The sequence below is a fragment of the Coptis chinensis genome, chromosome 2 (assembly GCF_015680905.1).
Source record: "Coptis chinensis isolate HL-2020 chromosome 2, ASM1568090v1, whole genome shotgun sequence".
Taxonomy (NCBI): domain Eukaryota; kingdom Viridiplantae; phylum Streptophyta; class Magnoliopsida; order Ranunculales; family Ranunculaceae; genus Coptis; species Coptis chinensis.
Genome location: NC_141457.1, coordinates 106,915,215 through 106,930,149, shown reverse-complemented (window position 1 = coordinate 106,930,149; position 14,935 = coordinate 106,915,215). Strand labels below are relative to the sequence as shown.

Here is a 14,935-nt window from a genome sequence, read left to right as displayed (position 1 = left end):
TGAGGGATAGAATGTGAATATATCCAGAACGTTTTGTTCTGGTTTTGTAATTGTTGAACTCCATTAAAAGACGACAGTTACTTTTTGTAAGATCTTTTTTAGGTTTGATTGATGTATATTATTATGCATTTCAGTAACAAATTCCAACTGATCGTCTTCCTCACACTGTTTAGTTTCTTGGTTATTTATCCATTTCCTTCGCTTTTGGTTTTTATTTCGTTTTTTTGTGAATCTAAACTATTATAATTAGCGCAACCCTCATCTACAGTCAGGGCCGTCCCTGAGTTTTCAATGGCCCTGTGCAAACAACAAAATGTGGCTCTCTTCCAGTCGAAATATTGCTCTTCTCGCATTTTTAGTTGCAAAATCATCAATGAAGGTTTTTAGTCTTTTTTGTGATATAGTCGATCTAAGATATGATTTCAATCATTTTAATTTTGAAAAACTTATTTCGCAAATCACGATGCTTGGAACAAATCAACAAAATTCTATAAGCTATGCTTACTTGAAGAAAAATCAAATGTTAGGTGAATAAGTAATTGAGATTGATCAAAGTGAAAACTAATACAAATCTACAATTGTAAATAAAGAAATTTTGAGAACGAGAGAATACTAGAAGATCAGAAGGTAAATGAGGAGTTTTTGTTTTTTTTTTACTCTTTTTTTTTGTATTTGAGTAATTGAGGGGCGACTCAAGCAACAAGTAATTGGAGTGATTTTCCAAAAGAAAACGTTATTAATTAGGGAGAGAGAGATATCTGGCCGTTGAGAAGATCTCCTTATTTATTATATCTCTTATTTTATTTTTTTTACGAAAATAATTAATGAGGAAAGAGAATGTGAGAGGACATTTTGGTTGTTTATTGTGAAATTTCTGATTTTTTGGGCTTTTGGTTGGTTTGGGATTTGCCAAATAGGCATTTTCACCTAAACATATATTTTTAGGGCCTTGCATATTCGGGGCCCTGTGCGGTCGCCCACATGGCACCTGCTCAGGGCCGGGCTTGTCTACAGTCTTGCAATAGTAAAATACTATTGTTTATCTAGAGTCTTGCAATAGTAAAATACTATTGTTTATGTAACTCTAACTGGATATTTTTTCGGTTTGTTTTTTTCCTCTTATAAGAGGTATTCTACTATAAATGTCTTATAAGAGGCTCTATATCTATAAGGGCATCTTCAATGGAGGGTGTAAACCGTATAGAGTGGAAATTTTACCCTCCAAATATAAAAAAACTTTCTCCAATGGAAGTGCTACACCGTAGGTAATAGTGTATTAGCTAATAGAGAGGGTGAGGAATTTTCCTTCTCATTATTAGTTAATAAAAGCCCGGGCGACACTCGAACTGACGTCTGAGTGAAATAATTTTCGGACGTCACTTGGAGTAACGTCCCTTTCTAATTCTAAAGTAATTTTTTAACTCGGACGTCACTTAAAGTGGGTGACGTCCCAGTTTAAATTAAAGTGACGTCCGAGTTTAAAATCTTTTTTTTTTTACACTTCTCCATTGGGGAGTATAGAGTGTGGATATTTATAAGCTATACAATAATATACAATTAGAGGTGTAAAATCCTAATTGCACCTACGTGGAACCTAGGTGGAGGTGTAATTTTACACCCCCCCATTGGAGATGCCCTAAGTACCAAAATTGGATCTACTTTAATTCTATAAGTCTTATAATTTGAAAAATGACTCAAACACCCCCATCCATATACCCCTAGCCTCATTTATCTCTTCTTCCATTTTCATTATCTTATTCTCCAAATAACTCAATTTCCCTAGCCATCACTGGCTACCACCACCACCACCACCAAACTATTAAAACCATCACCACCACTGTAGCCACTACCACCACCACCACTACCACCACTATCATCACCTCCACTACCACTATCACCACTACAACAAAAGGGGTCTTTTGCAGCGCACCCTTTTGCAACGCCAAAAAATTGTTGTTAAAGATCACCTATTGCAACGCCATATGGGGCTGCTAAAGGTTTGTCGTGCTATTAGCTTAACTATACATAAATTTATCTATTGTGACACCTCTTGCGTGGCAAATAGTTATAATTTTTTTTTTCAAAAAACAGAAAATGCAATTTTTATAGAGGGCTTTATCATTTACCACGCCATTGTTGCTGTTAAAGTTAACTCAATCATTTGTGACGCCACTTTCGTTGTAAAAACCTTTTGTAAATGTCAATGTTTTATTGGATGTAGTATGTGTTGCAGCTAGAGAAGCGTTGCTATTGGGCTTTTTATGGGCGGGAGTTAACTTTTTCTAAAGGTTTTTTTATTGGCGGGCCTATTTTTATTGTTGGCGCTCCAACAAAAAACCAAAAAATAAAAAAGTAAAATCCAAAATCCAAAACCCTAAATTGGGTTTATTTTTCTCATCTTTTCTCTTCTTTGCCGCCCACCATATTGAAAACCCAAATAACAGAGACAAGAAAAGAGCCTTTTGAATTTTGTTGGTGTTCATAGTGCGCTGTACTCTCTCAATAATAGGTTGTGAAGAAGATGGAGATGCCAAAGAAGAAAGAAGTACTACTATTCTACCGTGTTGAAAATTCGTAAAGTTGCAACATTATCCGACTCTATTCAAACTTCATCTATAAACCGGAGGAGCTTTGATGATGGTTTTCCAAACCTTTTATCAACAATGCACAAGATATTCGAGGCCGTCATGTTGCATTTTTGGCTTCCTTCAGTTCACCATGTGTCATATTTGAACAATTGTGCATCATATTTGCCCTCCCAAGGTCTGTTTGTTGCATCTTTTACATTGGTCTTGCCATTCTTTCCAACCCGGTTCTTTTGGGGGCATGGAAGAGGAAGGGGATGTAGTAAACTGCATTTACCATGGCACGAATATTGTCAAATATACCCATATCACGGGGGTGGTCCAACTAGTTTAGTCATCTATGATATACATGCTCTGGAAAAGATTTTATTTCGGGGGATCATGTGCTACCATGTTTTGAGATCGGGATCCCTTTGTTGAAACAACGTCTCCACCACTTCCGATCGACAATATTAGCATTGCATTTCCGGATGATGGTGCATGGAAAAGATTTTACAAGCGATTGCAGCATTTTCCAATGGTCGGTATTACCGGCGAAGGTTAAATGAAGGTGATAAGAGATTTGTTAAGCCTCAAAGAGGGGAGGCTGGGCCGCGCCATGTTGTTATCGTTGATGATTTGGTTCAGTCAGGAGGGACCCTTATTGAGTGTCAGAAAGTGTTGGCTGCTCATGGTGCTACTAAGGTTAGCGCTTATGTCACCCATGGTGTGTTTCCCAAGCAATCGTAGGAGCGATTTTTGCACAAAAACGAAGAGGAATCCGAGAAGGCATTTGCAAATTTTTGGATCACAGATTCCTGTCCCCGTACAGCCACAGCCATAGCAAACAGGGCCCCATTTGAAATTATAAGCCTTGCAGGATCAATTACATATGCACTTCAAATCTGAGGCAATCAGTCGCAAGGGGAGGGGTTTAATTTGGATTAAGGTGTTCTGATGAGACGACGAATGCTTCAGGCATAAGCTTATCACCACCAGTCTTCTATGAAGAGAAAAAAAATATGGAGTTAGAAGTTTTTGTCAGGATTTAGAGTTTCAAAATAATCCGAAGTTTTTGTCAGGATACATTGTTTTAACATAATCCTACATCACTACATATATATTCCATTGTATGGATATTGTTTACTGAAGAAGCGGACTTTGTTATGCGCCTTACAATTTACAATTTGCTTCCCTTGGCATAATATGTAATACTTGGTTCTTGGCTGCAGAGTAGCTATCACCTTCTTAGTCTCCCCGGGCTAGGTGTCGATGACGCATCTTCCATGATATGATTCGTGGAGAAATACAATGGTGAATCGGTGTTAAGCGTGGAAAAATAATAGGTTGTGAAGGTGGGCTCGTTATCCGTAGTCAGGCGTCATGAGCACCGAAGCAAAAGGCGGGCGGTTGAGCATAAGGATCGGAAGAAAACCCAAAAGAAAAACCATCGAATAAAGATTCAATTGCATATATTTCTTAGCACCCTACACTTTCACTTCAATTGGACTAAGTGCCAATCAACCGCCAAGCTTCGAAGTTTTGGTTGCTACTCTTTTCGGGGTTAATTGGTTTTAGTTTTGGATTCTTTTTGGGTTAATTTTTTCTGGTTGGTTCTTTTAATTTATTTTACAGTGTAGAATCTGAAATTACTACTAGAGAATAAAAGTCGGAAACATTCATTCTTCGGTTGGTTCTTCTTTCTTTTAATATTCCTTTACATTTTGCTTAGCATTTGTAGCATGTGGTGTTGTTGTTTTTGGGTCTCGGGGATGTTGAGTCCGTGTTTTTTTTCATTCCGCACGCGGTGGTGATGGTGTGATGTTTGTCCTCTGCCTTTGTGTAAAACTATAAAACTCAATGCAAAACATATGATTGTGGGGAAAATAAAAGCGGTACTTGGGTCAACAATGGAAGGACAACATTCACAACATGGTGACGACTTCATATTTGATTGTTGAGAATTCTTGAAAGTGTATCCGTAAAATTTGTGTGTATTACTTGGGTTGGGATTTGATGCAAAAGCATGTAATTGTTGCTTGGCTTAGATAATCGATTAGAATTCTTGAGGTCTTGGGATTTGTTTTATCATTTTGTTTTTTCTATCTGCACTTGCTTTGAGTAAATTATGTTGATACTCACCTTATGATTATGGTATTTGGTTGTTCATCTAGTTCACGGACATTTTTGATTAGCAATGGCTTGTCGGGTTCTCTTCAAAGAAGGTCCAAAGAAAGATACAAAGCCTACTATTTAAGGTAAGTTTAATTACATGAATGTTCTAATAGGGCCTAATTTGGTAGAACAAGATTGGGAGATGTATGATTCCAATAATAAATGAGACAAATTCTCGGTCTAATATGAGAGCCTTGTCATGAAGTGACTAATAATTCTTATTTTGTGATTTTTTTTTCCTTAGTCCTAACTCTTGTGGTATGTGCCCAATAGAAGTATTTGTTTGTCAAATGCTCTTTCTTGTTTTCTTCAAATCTCATTTCTAGCTTCATATCCATCACCGACATTGATATTTCCCTGTAGTGTTATCCCATATAAATTATTGATAATGGAATGAACTCTATTGCATGTACAGCAAATGAAAAACGTGGAACACTTCACCGGGAAGCAAGGGAACTTAGCAAGATCTTGGATGAGTGGTAATTTATTTGTCCGCTTATGCCGGTCGATGCATCTGCTCTTTATAAATGTACCCTCTCAGTATTCTCCTTGTTGTGACATTAGCTCTGAATTTTTGCTACTCAATCGGTTATGAAGGGCTGCTTATATACGAAGGAAGTGTGGGAACAAGCAAATTTCATCATCCATATACCTCAATGAAGTGAACCTTTCCTTGAACAAGATGCAAAGCGAGGAATCAGGCCCTTTGGTTCCAAATTTTGTTAGGGCTGAAGATTTCATATCATTATTGAAGGAGGAAGGGATGAAGAGGGTGACCTTGAAGCGAACGCCAGCAGCGGCGTCTCCATCAAGCCCTAGTTCTATCATGGATGTAGTTCCAAAAGATGAGGGCTTAATTGTATTCTTTCTGGTAAGTTCTTCGTAGAGTTCTTTTCTACATCTTTGTACTTCTTCGTAACCTCCGTGGAGTGTATTGTAATATATTAAAAAATAGAGGGTGAGTTTTGTTCTTTTATCAACATTTAGATTTCTAAGGGACAGTTGGGACCCCACGATCTAAAACCTCTATATAGGTTCTTTTTAGTATAGATTTCTAGCCGCACATACATGGTCTACTCTTCTCTCAGATGGAGGGGTATGGATGACACAATCGGCAAGATGTCATCCCGAGGGGTGGTGGCCGTGGGTAGGTGAGAAGTGACACAAGCAGCTCCTTGTGGAACTGGCGGGTGGTATGTTAATAGTCCCAAGGTCATGGTGTGCCTATAATTCTTTGTATCGACCCTCCATTCTCCATCTACTCACCGGGTGGAAACATCATCTGGTGTGTTAAAAACTGACCACATATCCATTAGGCCACTGATTACTGAGAGTTCTCAAGTGAACAAATTAAGTCTGGATCAACCATGACTGCTCCCCGCAACTTGTCTACCTTTAGTTCGTTGCTCAAAGTTAATATTGTTTTATTTAATATTTAGTGACAAGTTTCAGGTTTATCTTATAAATGTATTTTGGTAGATTTTCTCCCTGTTTATATGTTTAATCTTAGTAATACAACCACCGGGCCATGACTAGTTGAACTCTTGGACACTTGACAATCACACACCACAACATGCAGACTCACTCATAGTTAGGCTTTCACTTGACAATCAAGTGTTACTATTTAAAATAGGGATATTCAAACGTGATTAATTGCAGTTCTTGGGTTATATCGTTGATCATTGTTATGTGTATACCTTCACTTTGTCCTAGCTTTCTTATAGATTGTTATGATTATTTCGGGTTAAGGAGGAGATTAGATTGGGTTTAGAGTTGAACGATTATAGTTTTCAGCAAAGGCGCATTGCACATATCGTTTCTTGGGGAGCTCTACAACTATGAGCATATAGATTCCTCTGTTATTTTTGAAACACTATATCCGGATTCTCTTTTTGGCCATGGGACATCGGAGGTATGAAATTGTAAATTTTCTTCGATAAACTTCTTTGAGTAGAACTTGGTACTTTTAAAATAGTTGCAAAGGATAGAAGGAATAGCCATTAAAGGTTAGGACAAAGGATATTCTCGCTGTTAAACAAGAGCAAAGGGATAGAAGGAATAATAGCCCGGCGGGACTTCTTGACTCCTAAATCATAGGTGGGGGTTAAAATCTCATTATAGGTTGGTCGATACCTTTACATCCGACTCGCCATCCGGTTGGAACCGCTTTTTTGTAGTTGAGCTTGTTTGCTTGATTTACTTAATGTTTAGCCTTGCTTATTTTATTGTTTCATTGGTGATAACTTTATGACACGAGGTTTTTTAATGGTTTGGCATTTACATGTACAATTTAGTTCAAAATCTATTAGTTTTTGACTATTTTTGTCTTCTTATTTGATCTGTACCTTCATGAATGTGATCGAGTTATAACTTTGATAAGTTCTTTCTAAGCTTTTGGCCATGGGCACCAATTTACGCATATAGGAGGTGCATAGTTTCACATGCATTGCCAACTTGAGTGTATATTAGGTTTATTAATGTTTCTAATAAATTTACTTACGTGATTTTTTTTTTTTAATTTGTTGTGCGAGTTGGTCGATTGGTTTGCCAAGTAGTAGAATCAAGAAGAAGCTCAGAGTGGATCTTTGCTCAAATTAGCATGTTATAGACATTATTTGTGGAATTTTAGTTTTGAATAATTAGGTCTAAATTTAGTTAAACGTTGTTAAGATTATGTGAGACGATGTTTTTAAGTAAAAATAGTTATGTGAATTCTTTAAGATCTTTTGTATTGAATGATTTAGTAATGAAATTCATTTTGTTATGATTTGTGGTGAATTGTTATAGGGTTCTTGTGTTCTATAAAAATTGTTTTGGGCGGATTATATAAATGGAAATGTACGGTATATGTATGAATTGCACCATTTGCAATGCTAAATCGTCCCAAATAAAAGCACGAGGAGTTTATATCATTCGCAACAATTTTGGTATAGCTAAAAGCTTTGATTCTCTGATAACGTAGACATCTTTTGCCACGCTTGGTGTGTGGCTAAATTTTTGGGCGTCTTTTGCCACCCAAATGTTCACTAAATATTTAAATTTCCCGCGACTATGTAGGCAAATATTTAAACTTTCCGTAACTGAAATAGTGTTGCAAAAGGTTGCCTTTTGTGACGTCTAGTTGTGTAGCTAAAGGTATCACTTTTGCAACACCATCCTAGTTGTTACAAGCTCTCTTTTGTGACGCCATGCGCTGCAAATAGTTTGAAAAAAATTTGCAATTAATTTAATTTTAATAAATGAAGTAGCAACGGAATTAGTGTATTAGCAGCACCCTCGGTGCAACAAACTAGGAACATTTGCCACGCCACCTTTGGCGTTGCATTTGAGTATTTGAGACGACTTTTAGCCACGCCTTTGCAACGCCATCCTGTGCGTTGTGACCATCTTTTGCCACTACTCAAAGGCACCTTTAGCGATGGAGTATGGCGCTGCTAAAACCATGCTCTGTTGTAGTGCACCGTATTATTAAGACTATCACCACTACCACCGTGCTATTAAAACCACCATCGCTTCTACTACCACCACCACCACCACTACCACCGTGCTATTAAGACCAATATCATCACCTCCACTACCACCACCACCACCACCACTATCACCGTACTATTAAGAATATCACCACCACCACCACCACCACCACCACTACCACTACCACCGCGTTATTAAGACCAATATCATCACCTCTACTATCACCACTACCACCACCACTATCACCGTACTATTAAGACTATCACCACCACCACCACCACCGTGCTATTAAGACATCCACCACTTCTACTACTACCACCACCGCCAATTAAAGTAGTTTTCTAAAATCAATATTCTAATTATTAAAATTGATTTGAAACCGAAAATCAAACTATACGCTTGTTTCAAATTAATCTATTCAAGTTAAATGTGATGTAAAGTAGGGTTACATTTGTCAAATAACCATCTATATGATGTCATGTATTTGTTTTTTCTATTTTTACAAGTGCTTATAAGAGGAACTTAAAATGAAAAACAAACCACTTTATAAGACCATCTTACAAGACCTTTTTATAACACATGGTCTTATAAGACCCTCTTATAACTTAACACAAAAAAACAAATAGCCCCTAAATCTCTTTGTCTGATTTTGTCCTATCTGGATTTGTTTTTACTAAACTATTGTAAAGAGCGCGACCCTTATACAGAGGCATGTAATAGTAAAATTAGGGGTGGAACTTGGGTCAGATTAACCCAAGCCCGATGGACTAAAACCCGACTTTCATTGGTCTTGGGCTAACATGTCATATATGTGGTCTTGACTTGATTTAGTAAAATCAAAACCCGACTCGGTTTTGGGTTGGGCTCGGGTTAGAATATCAAAAAATCGAAAAACTCGAGCCCGTGTGCATATATATACGTATATCTTTCAATATTTTTATTTTTGTAAAAAATAAGATTGAGAATCTCTATTTTTAGATAGAATAATGTAATCAATCCCTTTTAAACAATCAAATCTCTTTGATTTCATTAGAAGATTTCAATTTCGATTTGACCAACCCGACATAACCTGACCCAACCCGAATTGGTGGGGCTAAGGCTTGGGCTAAAAATTTAAGGACCAACTAGGACTTCGCCCCGGGATCGGGTTGAAGCATTTGAAATTCGGGTTGGACTTGGTTATGCCTCAACCCGCCCGAGTTCCACCCCTAAATAAAATACAAGAAATTGGGCTACATAGCTGCTTCAAAAATAAAATTACTTTTAAAGACCCGGACGTATTATTTTTGGGTTTTAATACCATTTTGTTTATTTTCATTGCTAAAAGTCGTTATTTTTTAAAATGTTTTCTAATTTGGAGATATGACTCGAGACTGCCAACGAAACCTTTTTTTCAAAAAAAATCGTCTTCTCTTTTTATCCTTTAACCGTTTTTCATATGAAAAAAAAAAAAATTAACTGTTTCTGTGATTCATATTCTTCACTTGCTTCAATGGGTCAGTCAGTAATATCCGCAAAACAACCTACCCAAGTTATATCCGCAAAATTGTTGACACTCAATCTGTTCTTAAAAGGTATATTTAACTTTTCAATGTGGACAAACTGTTTGTATAAATTACTCTTTCGGGGTTTCTTTAATTATGTGTTTCGAGGCTTTCTTTGGGGTTGTATAGTTTTTTGAGTTTGATTCATTATCACTCATTTCTAATTGTTTGGTATAAAATTTTGGTCGGAATCAGCGCAAAATTTAAGTTTGAGTCTTGATTGTAATTGTGATGTTTTTTGCTATTTGGAACAAGTTGCAATATGAACTCATGTCTTTAATGGTAAGAATGGATTACTTTTTTTGTCCATTTTTAACAATTTTCTTTTGGTACTAGTGGTGATTTAATGATCTTTATTGGATACCATTTTCTTGGTTTATTACAGATGAGTGGCGATCCTGGCATATGGTTTTTCCAGAAGAAGACAACACATTTTGATGGAAAGGAACAATCATTGGTAGCAAAGAAACCGTGTTCGAAGGAACTAAGTACAAGCTCTCGCTAACCTTTCCAACAGATTATCCATTCAAGTCTCTGAAAATTAAATTTGACATTATTTGTTTTCATCCGAATGTGGACGTTATAAACTTATACATTTTAAAATACAGATGCACCATGTTATAAACTTATATATTTTAAAATACAGATGTACCACGTTATAAATTTATACATTTTAAAATGTATACACACCACGCATTTTAAAATGCAGATACAAAATACATTTGATTATTTATTTTGTGGGTTTGATTAACTATTATTAAATGAAATGGGTTTGTTTAGGGTTTAATGTTTAGAAATTTAGGATATAGGGGTTAGGGTTTAGTGTCTTAAGGTTTAGGGTTTAGGCTTAGGGTCTAGTTTATAGGGGTTAGAGTTTAGTGTCTTAAGGTTTAGGGTTTAGATTTAGGGTCTAGTTTATAAATATTTTGGGTTTAGTGTCTACTGGTTTGGGGTTTAGACTTAACGACTAGTGTCAAATGCCTCCACAAAATATTAGAGGCATAATAATTTTTGTTTTTTCATTACCGAAAAGCTAGTGCACAAAGATATAATCATTACTTTCAGTAGAAAGCATCACGGGCTACTCATATAGGCACAAGTACTGGTGTATTGCAACAAAAAAGTACTGTCCAAGGGCCTTCATTCTTGCGCACTCATTCACTCTGATGCACCCTAGATGCCCTATTTTTATTATATGTATTTTTAAATGTAAATGTAGGTAGTTATAAATAAAATTTTTGTGTGAAATTCAAATTTTTGTTTTGCATCCCACTACGTTAATGGGTAGATAGTTAGTTATGTTTGTTTCCAAGTGAAGATATTTTCGTTTATTCCTAGTAAAGTTGGGTAACAGGTAGTAAGTTTCATATTCTGATTAAATTGGAGTATTAAATTCTAAAAATATTTAAAAAGAGTCTTAAAACTACTAAATATTTATAACTAACTCTTCTAGACTAATTTGCTGTATAAAATATTATTGTTTATGTCACTCTAAATCTGTTTGCCCATTTTTTTGTCCTATCTGGATTCATTTACACTATTTTGCCCATATACTTTCGTATATTTACAAGTGTATTGTGGCTGAAATAAGAGGAATCGATAGATGTGCATGTGAAACACGTGCATCTTTCTAGTATTTAGAAAAAATTAAGTGACCAGAGCAGTTCGCGTGACGTCTTTTGGCTCACTTAAATCACGTGTTGGTCCATATCGCTAGGCTATTCAAGGGTTGAGATGCATAAGGTACCATATGGCTAACAGATCGATCTTTTAATATCAGGCCTCTTCTCAGTATTTGGAACGAACCACAAGTCAAGTAATCTTTTCAGCTCAAGTGATTACCAAAAAAAAGAGGAATTCGATTTAAGAACTCTGTTGAATCAGAATTCAGAACCACAACTTTCTTTTATTAAAAATTCATTTATAATCTTTGCAAGATAATTAATCCTGATATAAAAAAATGAAATATAATCCTGTTGAGCCTGATACTTGGATAAATAAATTCGTTAAAACTTAAGACTACACTACAGTGTACAGCACTAGGTTAGCTCTTCAAATGAACTTTTCTGCTGAGAATACTCTCTCTGAAGTTATCACAATTTCAGATTCTCAGTACCTCAAAAAAATACGTGGAAAGGACTTTAACCAAATTACCAAAAGTGCACGGGTAAAAAACCTACTGACCAGCAAGGCCCAAAATATCGCCTATATATCTTGGTAAATTAGTATTATACACCGATATCGATATTTTTGATATATATATCGAATATTGAATTCTTTTTTTTCCTATATATATTGGAATTTTCGGAATTTCTGATATAAAATTTTATATTGCCAATATATTTGATATTTATGATATATATTGGTTGACATTTTTACCCTTTTTAATATAAATTTGATATTTCCGATATATTTCTGATATTTCTGATATTATATTTTCAATATTTTCGATATTTTAAATAGTTTGGACTGATTACTAAAAAATTGAATATATCTGATATATATCAGTTTTTAGGTATATATTAATGGATATCGATATTTTAGGCCTTGCTGACCAGACCCGAGACCATCAGAAGTATTGAATGAGGGAATCTTGGTCTGACTGTAACTTAAATAAAAAGATGGGATATAAATAAATGCTCTCACAGACAATGTTCTCTGCCACGACGCCAATCCTATTTACTGCACTCATTAATTAAAAGCACAACGACTCTTGTTGAAAAAAAGCACAAGACCGGCAATACCCCTCATTTCTCTCATCTACTCTTCAACTAACACAGTGTTCTTCTTCTGCACAAACAGTACCGATTTCAAGTAACGCACGAGACATTACAAGAACACTTTATCTCCTGTCCCTATTCCCTACTAAAGAACAACAAGCCCATGTACTTTATTGATTGCAGTTTTCAACTCATTTTCCCAAAAAACGATTTATTGGTATATATATGGCGAAGGCTCCTCATTCCTCAATAATGAATACATGATATACGCATATTGTATAAACCAGATGTACACATGTCACATGTGAACATGTGGTATCTTGAAATTTAGATATACGTATATATCTTGGAAGAGCGACCTTGGTGCAGGCATGGTTACCTCGCATAGAGGCATAGGCTAGCTAGGTATATAGATAATTTATCAGTTGCTGCTTTGGTGGCCTGATAGGGTGCATTTTGCGATTGCGGGAAGACTCCTTATAAACTGATTCTGGGCGTTCTGGCTCAAGTAGCTGGATGATGCATAAATCATGTTCTTATTGGTACAGTAGTATTATGAAATTAACAGAAAAAAAACCCAAAAACTTCTGAGTTCCATATTTTCTCGTGGGCAAACAAGTTTAATATAATTCATTTCTTAATGAAAAGTTTCTCCAAAGTAATCCACACAAGAATATATAGTATTATAGTATGGGTGTTTTCTCTTTTACTCTCAACTTTTTTCAGCTTCATACATTGCGTATGTCTAACAAAAGAAATTTCAAGTTTGGCGAGAAGATTCAAGTCTGAATGAATTGTTGTAAGCATCTATCAAATACTTCTATGTTGTCTGTTGCTATCTATAAAATGGCAGATAGATTTTCATTGTCAAGGCCTCTAGGGGAGAGCATAAGATAATCAACATCTGTTATGAAGTATTGTATTTAGGCATCGTGATCAATTAAGATCCAAAGAATGGCACTGCAAGACCACGCACATAGAAATGTGTAATGCTCATTGTATAGTATACCTTATTTCCAAAATAAAAACCGGATTTATCCTCAAACTTTTTCTGTTTAATCATATGTGCGTGCATGAATTGAAATAAGTGGCGCCAAGCCTGAGGGAATGCTATACGTTTGGTAATTTCTCCTCCAACCAGGATTATAGATCCCACTGAAGCAGCTAATCCCAAAGAATAACAACCAAAGAGGATCGGAATTGCATTAGCCATTAGGTTAAAACAATGCCCCTTAAATTAAAGAAAACAAACGTGGTATTGCTAGTTTGCCGTCATTGATTAATTCTAAAACAGATGTCGCTCATTTTACCTTTAGAGAGTGCTATAAGAAGTAATACTATACTAGCTAGAGGAAAAAGAAGTTCTACTTTTTAACCTTCAAAAGCTACTTTAATAATTCGGAGTAATTTGAAAACAAACCTTGAGCTTTGATTGAGGAAAAAGGGGATGAGTACGTGATGAAAGATTACTAAGATATTGGCGCGGCTCAATCAAACTAGCTACACCACTCTTTTTCATAATTTGATGGCCTGGCATGTCTGAATGAACCGAGCCAACATCACAGTAGCATTCCAAAATATTATATCATATCATATCATACATTTTCTTTCTCTTCCATGAAGACTCTGAGAAGAATATTTCCAAAACAAATATATATTTATATACACTCATATGTTGAGTAGTAAGAAGAGAAGATTGGTATGATGAATGAAGCTCCCAAAGGTGCAAGAGAAGAAGGTATTTTGTAAGGTGAGAAGAAAGTAGAATCTCGTTGCAGAATTTAACAAGGTTGAGGTATGAAAGCGCATTTAAGACTCTTGACTACCAAGTCTGGAAGAGGGACCAAAACATTAATAAGACGGAACCCCCACCCATGATATTCTTTCACACAAACACACTTTCCCTACTTCCAAATCAAACCAACCCAAGAAAGCCGGTCTACTGCTTTGATATTTAGTAGGATTTCCTTTCCTCCATGATTTTTACCAACTCTCTACCTCTCTGGCTCTCTCATTTGTAATGGAATTTGGGTGATTATTATAATTAATCAACGTCATATAGTAACTATTCTCTACATCACAAAGTTGTATTTCTAATCCATCATTTCATTTATTTATCAAAACCAATAATTAGTGGTTGCAATCTGTGATAGTAAGGTCCATAGAAGTATATACTTGGCAGGAAAAGACTTAGTTATTTGAAACTTCGAAATGACAGAAAAACATATAAATGAAGAAGCAAGAGGGAAAATAGCAAACGATGCAAAATGTCATTTTAAAGCACCCAAAGTTCCCATGCCGTATGGACGGTATATCACTATATTGAAAACACCCAGATGGCCAGATTCAGATCGTACTAAAGTTATAAAAACTTGGACCGAAACTACCAGCTTATCATAAAATTTAGCTGTTAGTTGATTATTCCAAAGTCTTAGTACATTGTAAAAATGGTGAAATCGAA

The 14,935-nt window shown here is 35.8% G+C and overlaps 1 pseudogene; it reads left to right on the top strand.

Moving 5' to 3' along the window:
* The first annotated feature begins 2,521 nt into the window (after window positions 1–2,521).
* On the top strand, window positions 2,522–3,681 carry LOC147520191 (ribose-phosphate pyrophosphokinase 4 pseudogene; annotated as a pseudogene).
* Window positions 3,682–14,935: the final 11,254 nt, after the last annotated feature.